General features: G+C 36.3%; 1 protein-coding gene across 1 annotated transcript in view; it reads right to left on the reverse strand.

Moving 5' to 3' along the window:
* Nucleotides 1-8,223, reverse strand: part of LOC123545167 (zinc finger and BTB domain-containing protein 14-like) — a 31,970-nt gene extending 23,747 nt beyond the window's left edge. The window contains exon 1 of the mRNA XM_053538014.1: nucleotides 8,181-8,223. The gene's annotated coding sequence lies outside the window, so the exon portion shown is untranslated. The remainder of the gene's footprint in view (nucleotides 1-8,180) is intronic.
* Nucleotides 8,224-21,192: the final 12,969 nt, after the last annotated feature.

A 21,192-nucleotide genomic window follows, 5' to 3' on the forward strand; every position in this document is an offset into this window, starting at 1 on the left:
CATTCTGGATCAAGTGGTTCTCAAGTTACTGACCGGAAATGGTTTTCAATGTTCAGGCCCCTGTGACCTTCACCTTTCACAGAGTGACCCCAAAATCGTTAGGGGTCATCTACTCTGCATGACCAATCATCCTATTAAGTTTCATCATTCTGGGTCAAGTGGTTCTCAAGTTACTGACCGGAAATGCTTTTCAATGTTCAGGCCCCTGTGACCTTGACCTTTAATGGATTGACCCCAAAATCGATAGGGGTCATCTACTTTGCATGTACAATCATCCTATGAAGTTTCAACATTCTGGGTCAAGTGGTTCTCTAATTATTGATCGGAAATGGTTATCCATGTTCAGGCCCCTGTGACCTTGACCTTTGACGGAGTGACCCCAAAATCAATAGGGGTCATCTACTCTTCATGACCAATCATCCTATGAAGTTTCAACATTCTGGGTCAAGTTGTTCTCTAGTTATTGATCAGAAATGCTTTTCAATGTTCAGGCCCCTGTGACCTTGACCTTTGACTGAGTGACCCCAAAATCAAAAGGGGTCATCTACTCTTCATGACCAATCATCCTATGAAGTTTCAACATTCTTGGTCAAGTGGTTCTCTAGTTATTGATCGGAAATGGTTTTCAATGTTCAGGCCCCTACAGAGTGACCCATAAAAGAATAGGGGTCGTCTACTCCAGCAGCCCTACAACCCTATAAAGTTTGAAGGTTCTAGGTCAAATGGTTCTCCAGTTATTGCTCGGAAATGAAGTGTGACGTATGGACGGATGGACGGAAGGACGGACGGACGGACAGGGCAAAAACAATATGTCTCCTGGGGGAGACATAATTACTGTCAAAAACATGTTCTGGAATGTGTTCATAAAATTCGCACAATTAAGCTTACAATGCCCAAACTCATGGAGTAAATTTCGCTCCTTATCTGTCTGGTACAACAGTATGTTTAAAGTTGGAAGAACAAGTATTTGTTTTCCGAGATTTGTAAGAAATGGCATTATTTTAGTTAATGATTTCTTAGATGGAAATGGAAATTTCTTGTCCTTTAATGACTTTATTAATATGCATAACATAAAACACAATTGGTGTCAGTATTTGGAATGTGTCGGATTTAGGCAATGTTACTCTATGTAGAGTTATGATATTTTATCAAGTTTAGGTAGTTCCATATTAAACATTGTTAATGTAGTCTTTGCAAAAGCCATAGAGCTTGTATGTTATTATATTTATATGATTTATGGAATAAAATATATGCCCATAAAAACAAGAGCTGTCCGTAAGACAGCCAAGCTCGACTATTCGAAATATTGTCCCAGAAGCAGGAAAATATTACCCAAAAAGGTTAAATATCAAAAGAGTTTTAAGTTTAAAAGGGGACATAATTTGACCAAAATGCATATCAGAGTTATGGGACTTGATGCTATCAACTAGTTTTATAACCCCGAAGGCACATGTGAAGTTTCAATTCAATATCTGCATTAGTTTTGGAGATAGTAACTTGCATGTAAAACTTTAACCAGAATTTTCTAAGTCCAAAAGGGGGAATAATTTGCCCAAAATACATGTCAGAGTTATGGGACTTGACCCAATGAGGTTGGTAAATGATCTAGAAAAAGAACAAGAGCTGTCAGTGGACAGCGCGCTCGACTATTCTCAGTGCTTGATAGTATAATATAAGCAATGAGTAAAACTTTAACATTACAATAAGCATATTCTAAGTCGAAAAGGGGCCATAATTCAGTCAAAATGCTTGATAGAGTTGCCTCCTCCTTTTTACAGACTGGGGTCATGATGGTAAACAAGTATGCAAAATATGAAAGCAATATCTCAATGGACTTTGAAAATATTTGGGGTGGTACGCAAACTTTAACATTTATTCTAAGTTGAAAAGTGGCCATAATTCAGTCAAAATGCTTGATAGAGTTGCCTCCTCCTTTTTACAGACTGGGGTCATGATGGTAAACAAGTATGCAAAATATGAAAGCAATATCTCAATGGACTTTGAAAATATTTGGGGTGGTACGCAAACTTTAACATTTGTGTGACCCTCACGCCGACGCCAGGGCGAGTAGGATAGCTCCCCTATTCTTCGAATAGTCGAGCTAAAAAATAAGTTTCAAATCTATATGCCTTTTAGTAATAGCTGTATGTACTTGCACGCAAAACTTTAACCAGGATTTTCAAGTCCAAAAGGGGGCATAATTTGGCCAAAATGAAGGTCAGAGTTATGGGACTTGCTGCTATCAACTAGTTTTATAACCCCGAAGACACATGTAAAGTTTCAATTAAATATCTGCATTAGTTTTGGAGATAGTAACTTGCATGTAAAACTTTAACCAGATTTTTCTAAGTCCAAAAGAGGGCATAATTTGCTCAAAATACATGTCAGAGTTATGGAACTTGACCCAGTGAGGGTGGTAATTGACCAAGAAAAAGAAAAAATAAGTTTCAAAGCTATAATGCCTTTGAATGATAGCTGTATGTACTTGCATGCAAAAACTTAACCAAGGTGTGACGCCCTCGCCGACGCCAGGGTGAGTAGTATATAGCTAGACTATTCTTCGAATAGTAGAGCTAAAAATAAAAAAAATATTTTTTTAGAATTGATTCTTCTATCTTGGACGATATAAGTCATAAAGCAATGAGATCCATTTTTAAACAGACAAATGTAATGAAATACTTGCCAAGAGAAATTTAAACTGGTGAAATCAAGGGACCAGATCTCCTTTTGAATGTTCCTACAGTTTTCTAAATGACAAGCATGCATTCTGATAAAAGACAAGGATATATAAAAGTGTAGTAAAAGTTTCACGGAGACAGCATAAAATTAGACACCACTGAGGGTACCTCGTTTGTGCATGTTATAGCGACATCATTATGATAATGACAGCTAAAAATACAGTTTCTACAGAAGTATCAGTGTTGTGCAATTTCGATTCAACCAATATCCGTATTGTACAAAGAATTGGAGAATTTTTAGTCATGGTGTGCGAAACCGGGTACAAATATGTCTGAATAATGGGACACTTTATTGCTATATTGGAGAGCTACCAGTGGTGAGCAGTTATCACATGAAGAATAACCTAGTACATAAATAAAGAGCCATGTATCTACTCTTCTGCCTGAAAATGCAAAATAATAAATTGCTTCCACATATTTCAGTTTATTTCACGAAGTGTGTAAAAGGTGTGCGAAACCAGGTACACTGACTCTACATTAAAAAAATCTTTCAATATTGTTTTATAAAATGTAATGACTGACACAAAATAAATTGACAAACACTTGTAAATTATCATTTTAAATGTATAATCTTTCTTCCTTCACAATATTTGACAAATAATTCTAAGGTGGTCAATTAAAATTCACAATATGTTTAACAAGAGCTGTCTGTAAGACAGCCAAGCTCGACTATTCGAAATATTGTCCCACAAGCAGGAAAATTTTACCCAAAATGTTAAATATCAAAAGAGTTTTAAGTTCAAAAGGGGGCATAATTTGACCAAAAATGCATATCAGAGTTATGGGACTTGCTGCTATCAACTAGTTTTATAGCCCCGAAGACACATGTGAAGTTTAAATTCAATATCTGCATTAGTTTTGGAGATAGTAACTTGCATGTAAAACCTTAACCAGATTTGTCTAAGTCCAAAGGGGGGCATAATTTGCTCAAAATACATGTCAGAGTTATGGGACTTGACCCAGTGAGGTTGGTTACTGACCTAGAAAAAGAAAAAATAAGGTTCAAATCTATATGCCTTTTAGTAATAGCTGTATGTACTTGCACGCAAAACTTTAAAAAGAATTTTATAAGTCCAAAAGGGGGCATAATTTGGCCAAAATGAAGGTCAGAGTTATGGGACTTGCTGCTATCAACTAGTTTTATTACCCCAAAGACACATGTGAAGTTTCAATTCAATATCTGCATTAGTTTTGGAGATAGTAACTTGCATGTAAAACTTTAACCAAAATTTTCTAAGTCCAAAAGGGGGCATAATTTGCTCAAAATACATGTCAGAGTTATGGAACTTGACCCAGTGAGGTTGGTAATTGACCTAGAAAAAGAATAAACAAGTTTCAAAGCTATATGCCTTTAAATGATAGCTGTATGTACTTGCATGCAAAAACTTAACCAAGGTGTGATGCCGACGCCGACACCAGGGTGAGTAGAATAGCTAGACTATTCTTTGAATAGTCGAGCTAAAAATGAGTTATAAATTAGATTTAGAATACTGGAATAATAAATAAATCTGTTTAATAATGAGTTATTAACTACAATACCTTAATAATAAATAAATATGTTTAAAAATGAGTTATTAATTAAAATATGTACTTTAATAATAAATAAATCTAAAAAAAAAAAGCAAATTTGAATTTCACAACATTTTGAACCAGCATTCATTCTTAAAACATCTACAAAAGAATTACAATCTATTGGGAAAATGTCAATGATTAGGCTAAATATTCTGTGTTGAGAACCTACAAAAATACACAATTAACTTTTATTTCTTTAACCATTTTAACAGTTTCAATCTATTTCATTTACCATCAACAGTGGATTAATATTGCACATTGCTACAAGCATAACTTTTAATTATCAATTACTCAGAATAAGTGTGACATACACTTTCTATTTAATCAAATCAATTATAACTTGAATAATCAATATTGCCTGCACAACAGATATCTATAGCATATAAATAAAGGAGGTGTAAAGTCCTAGGGTGTAAAGACCTGGAGGAGTAAAGTCCAAGGGTGTATTGTCCCAGAGGTGTAATGTCTAGATACCCATTATTTGCGGTCTTTATTGCATAATCGGCAAACAACGCTCCCCATTTTTTAATTTTCTTTTGCTGCTGCACCTTTACATATCTTGTAGAATCCAAACTACTTCCACACTGGTGGTATAGTCAGGGTTTTCCCTTGGAAATTTTGATAGGGGGTCATTATGACCCCTTCATATTTGACTTTGAGGGTCATTTTCAATTTCAAGGGGTCATTTTTTTTAAGTTTTAAAAAAATGAATAAAATGGTATTGAAATCTATATAAAAAATCCAAAAGTAAACAGTGTGTTTATGATAAATTAACTTGCAATGTACTGTAAAGAACAAAAAGAAATACGAGTACATCAACAAATTAATTTTTTACACTTTTTTTGAAATCAGACAGTAATTGCAACCTTTTGAGTGCATCTGCGTGATGGAGGGATCTTTCGACAAGTTTTGTGACGAAATTTTTGTCTAAGTGTAGTGTTGCAAAGCTTTTGCAGCCTGATATGAAAGGTTTGTTTTGAATCTTTGATACATGGCCAGCATTTTATTTCGAAGTGATGACATATGATATATATGAATGTTTACATTTTCGGTCGAGGACCTTTCAACAGAGTTTTCCTCCATGCAGATGACAAGAAAAACGTAATCTTTTGTTGATGCACCATTTTGTTGAATGGTTTACCGTATAAAGAGACGTCAATATCGAGCCGATAATTAAATTTTAACCTAGAACGCAGTCTACCTTTACTACTTCATACCTACGCACGAATCAGTACTTACTTACAATATTGGGTATGAAAACTCGTGTCGCCGTAATTTCGGCCGGTAGTTGAGTTGAGTCGGTCAACAATGATGCGTTCAGAATTATTTCGAGGGTCATTTTGAAAATCAGTGTGCTAAAACGCACAAAAATGTGCGTCAAGGAAAACCCTGCAAATGAAAACAGATATTGCCTAGACGCTTACTTAGATATCCGATAATTACTTTTGTATAAAGCGACAAGGGTCTACAAGCAGTCAAGTGATTATCGGTAAATTAACTGCCCCAAAGGAGTTTTTAAAGAGAAAAGGACAGTTTGAGCGAATTCCCCGATTTTCGAACGTGATCGCGAAAATATTCGAGTGCCATGATTTTCTACTCACATTTTTTTATTCTTACTCGAATTTCGCGAGTTAGCGTCCCTGAATATACCATTTTCCTAGACCTGCTTATGACTGGCACAGAAATACTAGTTGTTCCTGAATCTTTCTACCTTTAATAGATACACTGTATATAGCCTGTTATGCTGTAGTTTCGATCCCCTTAACACTTCATTCTGCGCATGCGCATTAACAAAGACATGTGCGAGGGTCAAAATTAGGTCAAAGTATATTTTGGGCATTCCTCCAAAGATATAAATAGCTTAAAACACAAAGAAATATAAAATATATAAATTATGCATACATAAAACCAACCATGTCATCGGTCTGAATCACTAAAAAGCTTTCTTGTTAATTCGCACCCTCTGAATGCATATGTGTAGAAAGTCTTGTTTAATGTGAAAAATTAGTATTTACCGCACAGTTCACTTTGTTCATTCCACCCTGAAGCCACTTGTATGTAGAATTGTAAAATAACAATGTACAAACTGGAAAGTGTAACTTTTTAAAAACACATGTCAACTGGATGATTAGTTTCTGGACGAAGAAATTAGTTTTAGGCACTGCAGCCTTATTTCGTTTGACCCTCTATAAGACACCAATTAGTTGGTTGAAAAATCAAAAATACTGGCATTATGCAACAAAATGTATTATTAAATAAGATTCAAAGCAAAATCAAAAATTTAGAGTCAAAATAGCAGGTGCGCGGACAATTGCATGACCCAACAACCCGCGAAATCGTCGGCCGCTCGCCTCATTTTGCATTAAAAATGGCAGACCAGTAAATATGAATTTAACGGTAAAATACGGGGTTTTTGAAAGGGAAGCAACTACCGGCTGAAAAATCAATACACACCTGCAAGAGTCGGTTGCGTGGAAGAAAGTTTAGCGAATATTAAATGGAAACTACAACGATTTAATGGCAAATAATCGGGAATTTAGATGAAATTAAGGTCAAATATATACTGTGGCAACCATTTGTTTGATGATTTATCTGCTTGTTGCGCATGCTGAGTGATAAATTCGCGTTTTACGCTTAGGTGAATCTTCGACGTATCGAACGTTACCGGTACTTGGCTGATGTCAGATGCGTCATTTCGGAAAATGCTAAGGGATCGAAACCACAGGAAGGGTCGAATTGACAAGAAGTACAGTCAACTCGCCAATAGAGAATCACTGCCAATAGCGGGTCACTTGGAAATAAAATGTGAATCTCTCTTAAACATATTAGAGTACACAATGTTTAAGTATCCAGTTATATAAACTTATCATTTAGCAATTATTAGACAAAAGAAGATGGATCTAATCTAATGAGTTTGAGTTCCATGAGTAGATAACTCTTGCAACCATGTTTCCTGACTTGGATTTTAGCACTCTTGAATTCTTCAAAGTAGAATATTTTTGAGCATACCTCACAATTTCTTAGATAAAACCACACAAATTTGGTACCATTTTGAAGAGTGAAACACACACTTTCATAGGAATAATATGATTATGAATTTTAGATTGACTTCCATGAAAAAAAGTGCCATCAAACAGAGGCGGCCATTCAGCCAATAGAGAATCACCCATTTCAGGGATAATCAAAAGGTTGTTTATTTTGCTTAAAAATACAAATCAAAGGTTGATTTGATGTTGTACTGGTTTGAACTGGCAAATCTAGATAAATGAATAAGGTTCTGTGAATCAATATTTTGATTTTAGTTTTAAATATAGGTGGTGCTAATTATGCATAGAAATACAACTGTGAAAACTAGTGCTATATTCTTTGACTTAATATCTCCTGTTTGAAATATAAACATACTGTCTCTCATTATATTCTGTCTTGAAATGTTTATTTCTAATACCATAGTCATGTTTTGTCAGAAAAAGACTATTTTAAATGGATAGAAAATATGATAAACTAGGTGACCCCCTATTGGCAAAAGTGACCCCCTATTGGTAAATCAGACAGGTATAAACATTTCATCATAACTTCAGACATAAAAGAATGAATAAAATAAATCAAACATTTAAATGAATGCAAGCAATAGTTTTAAGTGTTAGTAGGTTTAGATATCAGGGAAGTCTAAACATTCTTCACTATATGCTAAAAGTTTAGATAGTGACCCGCTATTGGCGAGTTATCTGTAGGCATACAGAATGATTATAATGAAGAAAATATATTAGAAATATCTATGATACATCTCTACATCTACATGATACTTCCAACAATCATTAGCGATTATGACTTATACTGCCAACACTGTCTTAAAAATAAGAAATATGTTACTTTTTACTTTTCTCAAATTTTGCAGGAATACTCCTTGAACGAGAGCTTATCTTACAAGGGAAATAATCAGGTTATTGGTCAGAGACCACCAATTGTTTTCCCATAGACTTACATTGTAACATTATGGCGTGTACGGCCTTCCATACATCGAAACATGTATATCTAATTACAAGTTTTTCAAGAACTATCTTAGTTCTACCAAAATATCGGACGAAAAACATATGAATAGTGATACTTTATTTAAGTAATTTTCGTGTGAATGAGATGACCCCCTGTTTACATCATTGACATGGCGGGAGAAATTCGTTTGATAAAACCTTTTTTCAATACACATAAAATGTAGCAAATTTTGTCAAAATGTATAATAAAATACTGTAAATGCAGTGAAAAAATATCAATTTTGAAAAAATAATCACTTCCTGGTTTTGTTTACATCACTGACCAATCAGAACGCACAGACGTTACCTTATTCCCAGGTATACACTTACCTCATTCCCAGTAAGTTCCCTGTACTTTTTGGAATTGGTGGTCTCTGACCTATAAATAAATCCCGGCCCTACCCGGACCGGCCGAAACCACGGAAATAGCCGATACCGATTTTTTGCAGGGGCCAGTTTCGCATTTGGCCCGGTACGTTTTTTAAATAAAATAGACATATGTACTTTACAGGCATATATATTCAACTGGTTATTTATGATGTTTATAGAACTAAGGATTCCTGCGTACGAGTGATTATTGTGTAAAATAAATATGTGCATGTATCGATTTTCCTAGCTCCATGTAGACGGCCGGGTCTAAAACTTTACCTGAGGTAACGGAAGTCAGACGAATTGGAAACGGTCCTCCATCCATCCAGCTTCAGCTCAAATTTGCGGAAAAAGTAAACGGTTATGTGATACTTTTCTTCCCACCATTATTTTCGTCTGGCCACATGCTTTAAAAATATGCATGTGTTTTAGGTCAGTCATTTGCAGATAATACGGTACAGGTCGCACAAGGAGTGCATTTTGGGCCATTTTTGTCTAAAAATTTAGTGTCCTGAAACCTGCGTTTTACTCGTTTTTATCACAGGAGAAACAGAATCGGCAGACTGAAAATGTCACATAATGAAGTGCTATGTCTATGCGAGACATTCGCTCAACAATTGCCTTGAATATGTCGAAACTGGATTTTTTATGATTTTTTTCGCACTGGTATCAGCGCAGAGTTGTGGAGTTTTCAAATTTACTGTCCCTTGCCCCCTTAGGCTGTGGTTGGTGCGCCTGTGATATATTACAGACTCCGGTATATACCGGATTAACTAAATTTGAACAGAAATATCTTAAATGTATATATTTTGTAACCATGGTGATTCTAACCGTAACCTTTAGTCAGTATATTATGCATATTATACACTAAATGCGCGAGGACATGCAAAAAAATGAGTATTTTTGCTGTGCGTTCCATTTGATAATAATTCCGCGCTTGCGCAGAACGGCTGCACCAACTCTGCAATGAGAAACATTCGATTGCTTACGGAAGGAAGGCTAATATAATTACGAATGATATCATGTCGATATCAACTTAGATATTTAGAATTTAGAAAAAAAAAAACACTGGACTTTATGATGTCCGCGAGGTATTTCTTTGATGAATGAGTTAAGACTGCGTATTCTTTCTGGTTGCAAAAACGTCTTTATATTATTTGTAAACTTATACACAGGAAGTCGTTATAGATAGCGTTGTTTTCTATTGCAAGGACGAGCCTTCTAATTAGTTTCTGAAATTTTGTATCGTTTTCATAATATACTATATATCATAATCACGTTTTGTGCAAAAAGTTGTTATATTTTGAAGAAAGGAATTCTTAGCGGGCCTCATAAAGTTCAGTGTTTTCTTAGTTGTTTTTTTTTTCTTCTGTAGTTTAACTTCCACAATGTCGGTAATGAAATGACGGACATCGAAAAAAAGCTTGGTCTATTAATCCACAATTTACTTTATAAACACACACACACACAGTCAAAAAAGAATTATCGTTTCACATGTACATTCCCAAGGCCTAAATAATTCTTTGTGTCCGGTAACATGCCTAAAAAAATAGATAGTAAGTAGGCAGTTTTTTAAAATTCTTTTTTTTATTCAGTGAGACTTTCCGGAAATTATTTTTGTGTCAAAAAGAAAAAATGAATACGAATAATTTCTAATATCACTGACAATTTTTAAAGCATAGAATGAGCAGTTTTTTAAACTTTTAATTAAAAATAAAAAAAAATAAAAATCTCAAAGACCAAAAAACAATTAGGGTCTGGTCAAAAATTTAGGATAGGTCGGGATACCGATTACGCACGAAGAATGCAGCGTTGAATATTGAGAAGTATTACACACAGTACCCTATACTTTTATCCTCATTGCCATAGTATAACACACAATTTCAGTCATATAAACTATCACTTCATTAATTTCTACATGGAAATCATACCGTTATGACTATATATTTCCCAATCTGACTAAAGTACTTGATCTTCTAAACGAAGATCTGAGAACGACCCATTCACATACGTCTTCTGTATATTTTGGATTTCCAGTATTGCTATTTTTATTTTAACCAATCAGACGACTTGTTCGAATGCCAAAGAGTAAGAAAAATATGCAGTTATTTCAGGGCTCGAACCCGGGACCCCTCGTTTACAAAGCAAGTGGCCTACCGACTGAGCTAACCGGTCATCTGACACAATACGACTTAAGAATTGTAAATATTAAAAGTCAAGGCTACAGGTAGATTTGCAAAATGTTGTAAGCTAGGCTCTGATTGGCTAGCGAAAGGGTCTTCAGAACGAGGCCATGAATAGGTCGTTCTCAGATCCTATGCGTAGCGTAATAGGATATGTACTTTAGTCAGATTGATATATTTCCGTGTCATTACACTTCAAAGCACTTACTCAACCCTACATCACTCCATCGAGGGAGGGGTTAGTATAAAGAAACCAAATTTCAATTCCAGCCGCCTTCTTCTTATGCCCTTACACTCATCTCCCAAAATTTATTGCAGAAAAAAATACATCAATCAAAATTAATCATGCCATGAATTTCCCAGTCCAATACTTCCACTTTATATTTCCCGCAGTAGTGCACTATGACAAGTCTATATCTGCATGTAGTTCTCGTGCGGCTAACAGTGTGTAACATTATTAACCGTTAATAAGTAGGCTATAGTATTTATACGACTTTACAACTATGCTTTGCACGGAATGTCACAGGTCAGAGGGTTAGGTAGACTGGCTGTTCTAATCACTATAACCTGGCGCTGAGTTAACAAACTGTAGGGAATCTAAAATGATAATATATTTATGGCATGTAACGCGCTAAATGATTATAAATACGTCCTACACCTTAATACGTTTGAAATACGGTAATACCTCGATTTCTTTAAAATAAAAAAGTGGAAAACCACAGGTCACCCAACACGACATAAACGAAAATGTTGCAGGTTCGGTTTGATTGACGGTAGTGGAAGTGCAAGCCCTCTAGCCCCGAGATGAGCAAAACTAAACATTTTTACACATGTTATAAGTACCAGAAAGTAATTTAGAAACCTAGGATATACATGTGTGCATATTGCCTTTTGTTTGAATAAACTGTCTGTCTGTCTGTCTCTCTGTCTCTGTCTCTGTCTCTCTCTCTTTATCTATCTATCTATCTATCTGTGCAATAAATACTCAGAACCAGTGAATATTTAATTACTAATATCGTCTGCACAATTCCTTTATCATTGTTTCGTGATATAGATTTTATATTTCAGCCTTAACACCTGTCACAAGACTTTTGTCTCTGTATAATTATTTACTTGATGGTTTCCAATAACGTAGTGATTCATTTCACTGAAACTGTTTTGAAGTTTTGAAAGGAAAACGATTGTGATACAAAAAACATGCAACAGATGGCAAATAATAACTTGGTCTAGACATCAATATAATGCTTACAACATTTTCCTAACTGCAATATTTAAAAGATAGGTGAAGAATGAAATAAGAATCTGTTGAAATAGCTTTATCATTTTGTCTCTTTTTAAATTGTGCATAAGTCAAAGTTTGCCCTCAGCAGTCTGATCAGTTCATAGGCATTCTAGAGTATTTACTGCAAGGTACTTTGCATATATTCTGTTGTAACACGTATGAACACATGTATACTTTATTTAAGAAGTGAGGAAGTGAACTACAGAAAAAAAAACAACTAAGAAAACACCGAACTTTATGAGGCCCGCGAGGAGTTCCTTTCTTCAAAATATAACAACTTTTTGCACAAAACGTGATTATGATATAGTATATTATGATAACGATACAAAATTTCAGAAACTAATTAGAAGGCTCGTCCTTGCAATAGAAAACAACGCTATCTATAACGACTTCCTGTGTATAAGTTTACAAATAATATAAAGACGTTTTTGCAACCAGAAAGAATACGCAGTCTTAACTCATTCATCAAAGAAATACCTCGCGGGCATCATAAGGTCCAGTGTTTTTTTTCTAAATTCTAAATATCTAAGTTGATTACGACACGATATCATTCGTAATTATATTAGCCTTCCTTCCGTAAGTTTCCGGTGGTTTCCGTACAATTGGTATCGGCTATTTCCGTGGTTTCGGCCGGTCCGGGCTGGGCCGGGTTTTATAATAACCAAATAATCATGAAATAACCCCAAAGAAGATAAATGATACCAAAAGGGCTAAACACGACTACTCATATTTCCATTAGAAAACAAGTTAAATGGTTTATCGCGGCCAGAAATTTGTACAAACCGGACAGAAGTTGCGAAATTGTCATTTGTGCAGGAAAGAAGCGTTTACCATAATGTCCAGTACTGGACAGGTATAGTGACCATGCACGGACACAGCCAATTTTCTCAGAGGGGGTCCGATCCCCTGCCCCCCCCCCCCCCCCCTGGAAATTTTGAAATCTAGCACTTCATTTTTTGCATTCTGGGACAGTTTTATGGACTAACCTGTTAAATTTGGGAAAATGATAAAATCAAGCTTTCTTGAAGGTAAAATTCTTAGTTTCTTTTAGATAAATAATATGAATTATGTCGGGGTCGTATGTAGCAGCAGCCGCATATACTTTACATGCAGTCCTAATGTTGTCTTTTTCGAAAAACATTTTCTTTCCTTCTTGTCTTCTTTCCTTTTTTAAAGATTTTCCAGAGGGGGTCCGGACCCCCGGGCCCCCCCCCCCCCCCTCTGGATCCACGCATGGTGACATATCATGCTTTCTGTTTATGCAGGTAAACTTGTGTTTGGTTAAATTTCAACAGAGCACAATTGTCTGCCCGCGATCAATTAACGATCTGGAATCTTTTGTATATGTAGAGTTAATCGGCTCGGAAAAATTGATTGATTCCAAACACTAAGATACATAAGCTTATCGTAGGGTTAACACTGGCATGTTTAATTGTATATAAAATATGTGTTTTATTGTATATAAAATATGCATGCTTAACATTTATAATCAAGGCCTTCGAAGGGTTTGTCGACTGATTTATCACGGTTCAGAGTTCAGATGTGCCATGGCGTAGGAGCTGGGGCGGCGCCCGCCGCCCAAATATTTCGTGTAGCGGCGAAATGCCGAACTCGTAAATTTTTGAAAAAGGCCAGAAAACATAATTGAGAATAATACAGCGGTCTTCCCTTGCCAATTGTCAATTTATCATAAACTGCATCGGCGACATGTGCACAGAATCTTGTATCGCTGGCACCTTGCTAGATCACCATGGTGACAGGGTATTGCATGTACAAAATCGATAATCCACAATTCTCCAGGGTCGCTGTATTTTCACATATTACAGATTATAGGCGATACATTTAACGAAAGTCAGTAGTATAGGCAGCTCTTTGGGCCCACGACTGCGCAGGCGCGGCGGCCATCTTGAATATATGACGTCATGCGCAGCGGCCATACTGAATTCTATGTTTAGAATGACATCATCTTTCTATTTTAAGAATGACCTCACTTTGCTATTTATATCTCCCTGAAGTATATAGAGCTGACTTATATACACAATTTAGGGCGTGATCGTGCACATCGAGGGTCAGGTGCTCAGCCCTAGACGGGGTCATAACACGAAAACAAAAACTATACATTAATTATGTTTAATTAATAATCATATAGATTTATCTATAACCTAACTGAATAAATACATTGTATGGTAAAGAAATAACTTATTAATGATAAGCAAAATATGTATCACATTTGTAATTAAAACATTAATCTTTATTTAAGATAGCTACGTTAGAAGTAATGTTAACTGAAAATAAAGTATTTCATTTTTGTCGACGATGTTTTCTCCTTGGCGTCTACTGATAAAATGACTCCAACCCTAAGCGTATTATCCCTAAATGCGCATGCTCAGACCTATTTTTTACAACGACTTCATAAGCTATATTTAGATTAGATCATGAGAGAATCAAACGTGATCATGGTCAGAATGTCTAGCGTGTGTTGATGTAAGGCCGGATGGCCGGACAATAAGAAGTTAACATGTCAAAGTTAATCCCTTTAAAGTCGGCACAATGTTTGGCATGTATTTATTTAAGAGCGGATGCGTTAACAATAGCCTATTCAACTGTCAAAGTTAACCCCTTTAAAGTCGCCGCCACAAGGTCTAGCGTCTATTGACTTATGGACGGATGCATTAACAAAGGCCTATTGATCTGTCCAAGTTAATCCGTGTATTGAGTACAGGAAGGGAGGCGACATCATCTCTGGGTCACATATAAACCGAAGTGCCTCTTTCATACCATCAATAATATGATGTCAAAGAAAATTTTGATAGTTTTCTAAAAAATTGCCAACATTTTCAATGACCATCTAGAGTTTTAGAACCAGTAAGGTTCTTTTTGAGAAGGTTGCTAAAATCATCAAAAATAAGACGTTTTAGGGTCCAGTTTTACATTTTTGGTATCTGACATTTTTGAGAAGCCTGTAGGGTACACTTTACCATAACCTAGGTGCCAACCGGAAATGAAGTCATTAAATTGCAAAGTCAGCGTACAGGGTCGGGACCAGTACCGTTAGAAAGATATTTTCGAGTAGGTTCGGAAAATATGTACTATTATGGGCCTATCTCTATCCGTTTTCCAGGATATCGAGGATAAAACCGGAATCATTCATCCGGAAACACCGGCTTCACGCCTTTATTATTAAACCTAGTCATGTTGGGTATCTAACCGAAGGTCTCGACGAATACTTATAAGTTGGTACACTCAAACTGGAAGTGAGATCAATCACGCTTAAAATTCACATTTTCTGCGCGTTGCTAGACTCGAACCTGGTCAAGTGAGGTATCGTAGGAAAGGTCTCGTCAAGGAGATTCGAAAAATGTATACTTTGATAATCGTGTTTCAAAAAGGAACCAAATAATGAGCCAAAATCACTCAAGCGTTCAAACCCGGTTAACTCCTTCATAATTGAACTAAAGCTAGGCATGTAGGGTATCTAACCAAAGGTCTCGATAAGTACTATAAGACAATAAACTTAAACCGGAAGTCAAATCACTCATGCGAGAAATACGTCAAAGTAAGCTTACCTGATCCTTACACTTTGATAACCAAACATGCAGTGAATGAATTTACAGGGAGAAATATAATAAATAGAGCCAAAGCAACGTTCTGATTAGTCAGTATAGCTTATACCAATGCTCTGATTGGCTAGTGATATGACGCATTCTGATTGGTTCAAAAGATTTAATTCTCAAAGAAAGGCTAGCTTACTTGTAAAAACTTGTCAGTCATTTGTTTGGATAAAGCAGTTCCAAACTGGAATGTATATTTTTAACCGGCCAATCAGAATTAATAGGAATGACGATTGTTACTACAAATATCCCAAATGAAAAGTATATAACAGCGCTTTCATCAGACAAAATCATTCTGACCTCAGAACTGAAATCATGGAAAATAGCTCGGGAGTATTCGAGAATTTGATAAATTTATTCGCTGCTGACCTAAAGGAAGTGTGTCCAGTACATCACAAAGTATGGAATTATGAAGCGCTTTTCAGTAAAGTGCATCTTGGGATTTCCACAGACACTTTTGTAGAATTATTTACAGCCTATATAAGAAACAGGACGAATTCAAATATAGACCTCCATCATTCACACTGGTGATCCATATAGGGACATGTGGGACAGTTTGCCTGACGGTCATTATATGGTGGATATGGAATGCGCAATACGCGACTTTCTGGAAGCGAAAGGGTGTCTCTATGTTAAGTACAAGAACATAACAAAAACAAGAATAGAGTTCGATATGAATTTCTCTACATGGATATATATGCTCCGACAATACATTAGCAAATACCATCCGAAAATAGAACTCAAGTGATGCGATCATAGCTTGCAACCAAATTCCTATTGCCCCTGTAACATCAGTACGGAACCTGAAGGACCCAAAAATATCTACAAAGATGTATTTACTATGTTGTGTGATCATCATGCAAACAGCAATTGGTAGATAAGAGCATTTTAAAGCGTGTCTGACTTGAACTTGTTGCTGAATTGTGTTGATCAATTACACGAAATTTGTATGAAAAACAGGCTAAAGAGTCAGTTTTAAATAGTATAAATGATGGATGTGCTACCATTGGATCTCTGTGGAAAAATACTTTCTGACTGTGTAGTAAGATCATTCATACCATTATATTACATGTTGGACTATGAGCCGTATAAAATGGCTCTTGGCAAAATAACAGCACAACATTTTCCCCACGGATGCATAAAACAGTGGTTAAAGCAAAAGAGCACTTTTAGATCTTTTAAAGACTCTTTGATCTATATGATTCGGTTTCATAAGATGAATTTCAATATTAAGGCAATCAGTGAAAGTGACTGGATGACGTATATTCCTGAGAATGAGGAAATAGCGCTTTATGTCAAAGATGTGATACGAGGAGGTGGTCAAAAATTTCAATACGATTGGTTTCCAGTCTAAGGGAATAATAACAAACATAATCTAATTTTACTTACGAAATCTGTAGATATCATTGATGCAATCCTTCATTTAGAATTGCGAGAGACGCATATTGAGAAGTATGATACCACTTTGTGAAAACGATGTTGAATAAATAAAATACAATAACCAGATATGTTGTTTTATTTGTGTATACCACCATGGTTACCAACGCTTCATCATATATTTCTGTCAACTCAATTTAAAACGTATAGGTTATAAATAACAAAGACATATTGTTCTTTCAATCTTTTATTGCCAAAGCTTGTATCACTTATACAGACTACATGCATCAACTAAAATAAGACAAAATAAAGTCATCATTCAACTTCTTGCAATGCACATCAAACGGTTTTAAAATGTCCTTCATTTTTCGTCCAGATCATCGGTTTATAATGTAATACAAAATGTATAAATATTTGAAATGACGTATTGTCCCCTACGTATCTGAAGTTGATCCGCAGCACATATTTTCACAGGGTACTCTTTTAACATTTCCTTGAGTCCACAGTTATTCATTTTAAAATGTATAGGTGTTCCAATATGGAATGATATTTAGGTAAATATTACACAATGCCTGCTGACTGTTACAATTTACTCACTGACACTCCCATTGTGCTTACTGGTATAGTAATCATGCATGCTGGCACCTTTAACACGCTTGTTGACAATGATACCACGCTTGTTGACAATGATACCATGCTTGCTGACAATGATACCATGCTTACTGACAATGATACCATGCGTGCTGGAAGTTACAACTTCTTTGCTGCTTAGACCCTGATGTCTATATCATAATTTCATTTGGCAAAATGACAGTGCTGTGTACCGTATTGGAATATTTCAACATGCCGGGACTGTATATAAGCAACATTGCACAGTTACAATGCTCACAGAAGAAAATAAACGATGTGACCACACAATATGAAAGATGCAATCAGCCACTAAGCAAGTTGAAAGTAAGCATAATGCAAAGTGCAACATTGCACGTCACATTTTGATACCAGGGGGCGCAAGTTCGTAGTTTTCACGAAAGGTAACGGGAATATCCGGCCTATAACGGATTTTAATTAGCTCTTGGCTAAGTGTCAAAACAGTCATCACTGACTCAAGTTCATATTCTACATGTTCAAAATGACAGTTTAACACATTATTAGAAATCTGCAAAATTCTGTCCTTAACAGCCAGTTTAATTTGTGAAATCTCAGGAATTTCAAACTGTAAGTCTTCCATTTATATAACACGTCACTTGTAAATAAACGCAACATTAAAAATAAATAAAGTTAAGACAAATGGCGATTTGCAAAAAGGGGAAGTAACTATTGTTAGATCTCTATACATATTCGGATATCCTCGATAATCTTTCCGGCAAATAATTATTCAAAGTACGGACAAGGCAGTCTGAAAGACAGCTAAATCCCCCGCCACTGCTATGGATAGTGAAAGGGTAAACCTTTGACCTTTAGCTGTGACCTTGACCTTGAACTGACATGGCTGACTCATGAATTCTGCACAACGTCTTGATGAGGTGATTATTTGACCCAAGTTTCATAAAAATCCTTCAAGGGGTTTAGGAGATACAGAGCTCAAACCTTTGACCTTGAGTTGTGATCTTGACCTTGAGTTGACATGGCTGATTATTGTGTTCTTGATGAGGTGATCATTTGACCTAAGTTGGATGAAAATCCTTCAAGGGGTTTAGGAGATACAGAGTGGACACAAAATGGAAGGCTCAAACCTTTGACCCTAAGTTATGACCTTGAGCCGGCATGGCTGACTCATAAGTTCTGCACATCGTTTTGATGAGGTGATCATTTGACCCAAGTTTTATAAAAAATCCTTCAAGAGTTTTAAGAGATATAGAGTGGACACAAAATGGAAGGCTCAAACCTTTGACCTTGAGTTGTGACCTTGACCTTGAGCCAGCATGGCTGACTCATGAGTTCTGCACATCGCCTTGATGAGGTGATCATTTGACCCAAGTTTTATAAAATTCCTTCAAGGGGTTTAGGAGATATAGAGCGGACACAAAATGGAAGGCTCAAACCTTTGACCTTGAGTTGTGACCTTGACCTTGGGCGGACAAGGCTGACTCATGGGTTCTGCACATTGTCTTGATGAGATAATCATTTGACCCAAGTTTCATGAAAATCCTTCTAGGGGTTTAGGAGATATGGAGCGGACACAAAATGGAAGGCTCAAACCTTTGACCTTGAGTTGTGACCTTGACCTTGGGCGGACAAGGCTGACTCATGGGTTCTGCACATTGTCTTGATGAGATAATCATTTGACCCAAGTTTCATGAAAATCCTTCTAGGGGTTTAGGAGATATGGAGCGGACACGAAAGTGTTACGAAAAGACGGACGGAAAGACAGAAGGAAGGACGGAAGGACGGACGGAGACCATTCCTATAACCCCCCACCACTTGTGGCGGGGGATTAAAAAACACGACCACTTGAACATAGCGCCCCCTGTTATCAAAATGTGACATATACTTTTGAAATGACATTATGCTTACTCCTATTTTGTCTAGTGCCTGATTACATTTTCCTTACTGGTTGATCACTTCGTGAATTTTGTTCTTGGATGCACCAGATTAACCAGTATAACCATAGCATGTTGAAATATTCCAATACGGTACACGGCACTGTCATTTTGCCAAATGAAATTATGATATAAACATCAGGGTCTAAGCAGCAAAGAAGTTGTAACTTCCAGCACGCATGGTATCATTGTCAGCAAGCATGGTATCATTGTCAACAAGCGTGGTATCATTGTCAACAAGCGTGTTAAAGGTGCCAGCATGCATGATTACTATACCAGTAAGCACAATGGGAGTGTCAGTGAGTAAATTGTAACAGTCAGCAGGCATTGTATAATATTTACCTTAATATCATTCCATATTCCAATCCATAGTATCTTGGGTCATGCTTTCGCTATATTTCTTACGTCGTGGACTGTCCAGATCATGACTCATAGTTGTGTCCATTTTATCCCTATGTCGCTTCAGATCTCTATGCTTTCGTGACCGTCTTATTTCCGACCTAGCAATATCAACCGCTTGCGCTACGGGTGTCACAAGTTTTACTACTGGGAGATCTTCCCCTTTTTGTTCTTGTTTCATTGCTTCCCTTTCTTGTTCCTCTTTTAATTCGGCCATTTTTCTAAGATGAGCACCGCTACCTACTACGTAACGACCCTTATGATCTGGTCAAACGTATCCATCCCTCAAGTCTTTGAAGTGTTGATACCATTTTTCAGGGTTCGGTACATACGGTACCCGTATACTTCAATGGAACCCATTTTGGCGTGGTGAAAGTTAAAGCACGCCAATCCTTCTTACAACGTTCATTCTTCATCATCCGATTCTTGATCGTCATCAGCTTCTTTATTATCATCCATTGAATATTCTTCTTTGCTTTCAACTCAACAAAAAGGTCTTTTCTAAGTGCAATGGCTTGTCGAATATATTCTTTGACAGTCATGCTGTGCTGACTTCTTAGTTTCTTAGCCGACTGTAGAATCTGCTGCTGAGTAGGATCGTTTTGTAGCTCATAAAAGTCAATTAGAAATCGGGCATAATTTTGTCTCAGTCTCTTTCTTAATTGAGGCAATCTGTCATTAGCAGTGCGACGGAAAGCTTCTTCAAAAGTGAGCCCTTGTTTTGTATAGTTGTTAACTTTAGCTCTAAATTGTTCTTTAATAGATTGTCTGAGAGGATCCTGAAAACGCTTATCCCAAATCTCACGACGTGATCGCTCTTCTATAATCTCAACTTTTCTACGTTTACCGGGAGGTCCCTTGATCAAAGATCGTTTCTTTACAAAGCTTGTGTCATTATTCCTATTTTCTGTTTCATCATAACTATCATCATCATGATCATCATAATCCTCCTCCTCATCTTCATCCTTTTCATCATTTTTGTCAGATAAGTATCATCCTCCATTGAAATAGTCTTCTTGTTTATATTCATCATCTGTTAGTTTTGTCTTTTTTTGGATTGTTTGCCTCGAAAATGTTATCACGTAAATGGTGT

Source organism: Mercenaria mercenaria, chromosome 1 (genome assembly GCF_021730395.1).
Source record: "Mercenaria mercenaria strain notata chromosome 1, MADL_Memer_1, whole genome shotgun sequence".
Taxonomy (NCBI): Eukaryota; Metazoa; Mollusca; class Bivalvia; order Venerida; family Veneridae; genus Mercenaria; species Mercenaria mercenaria.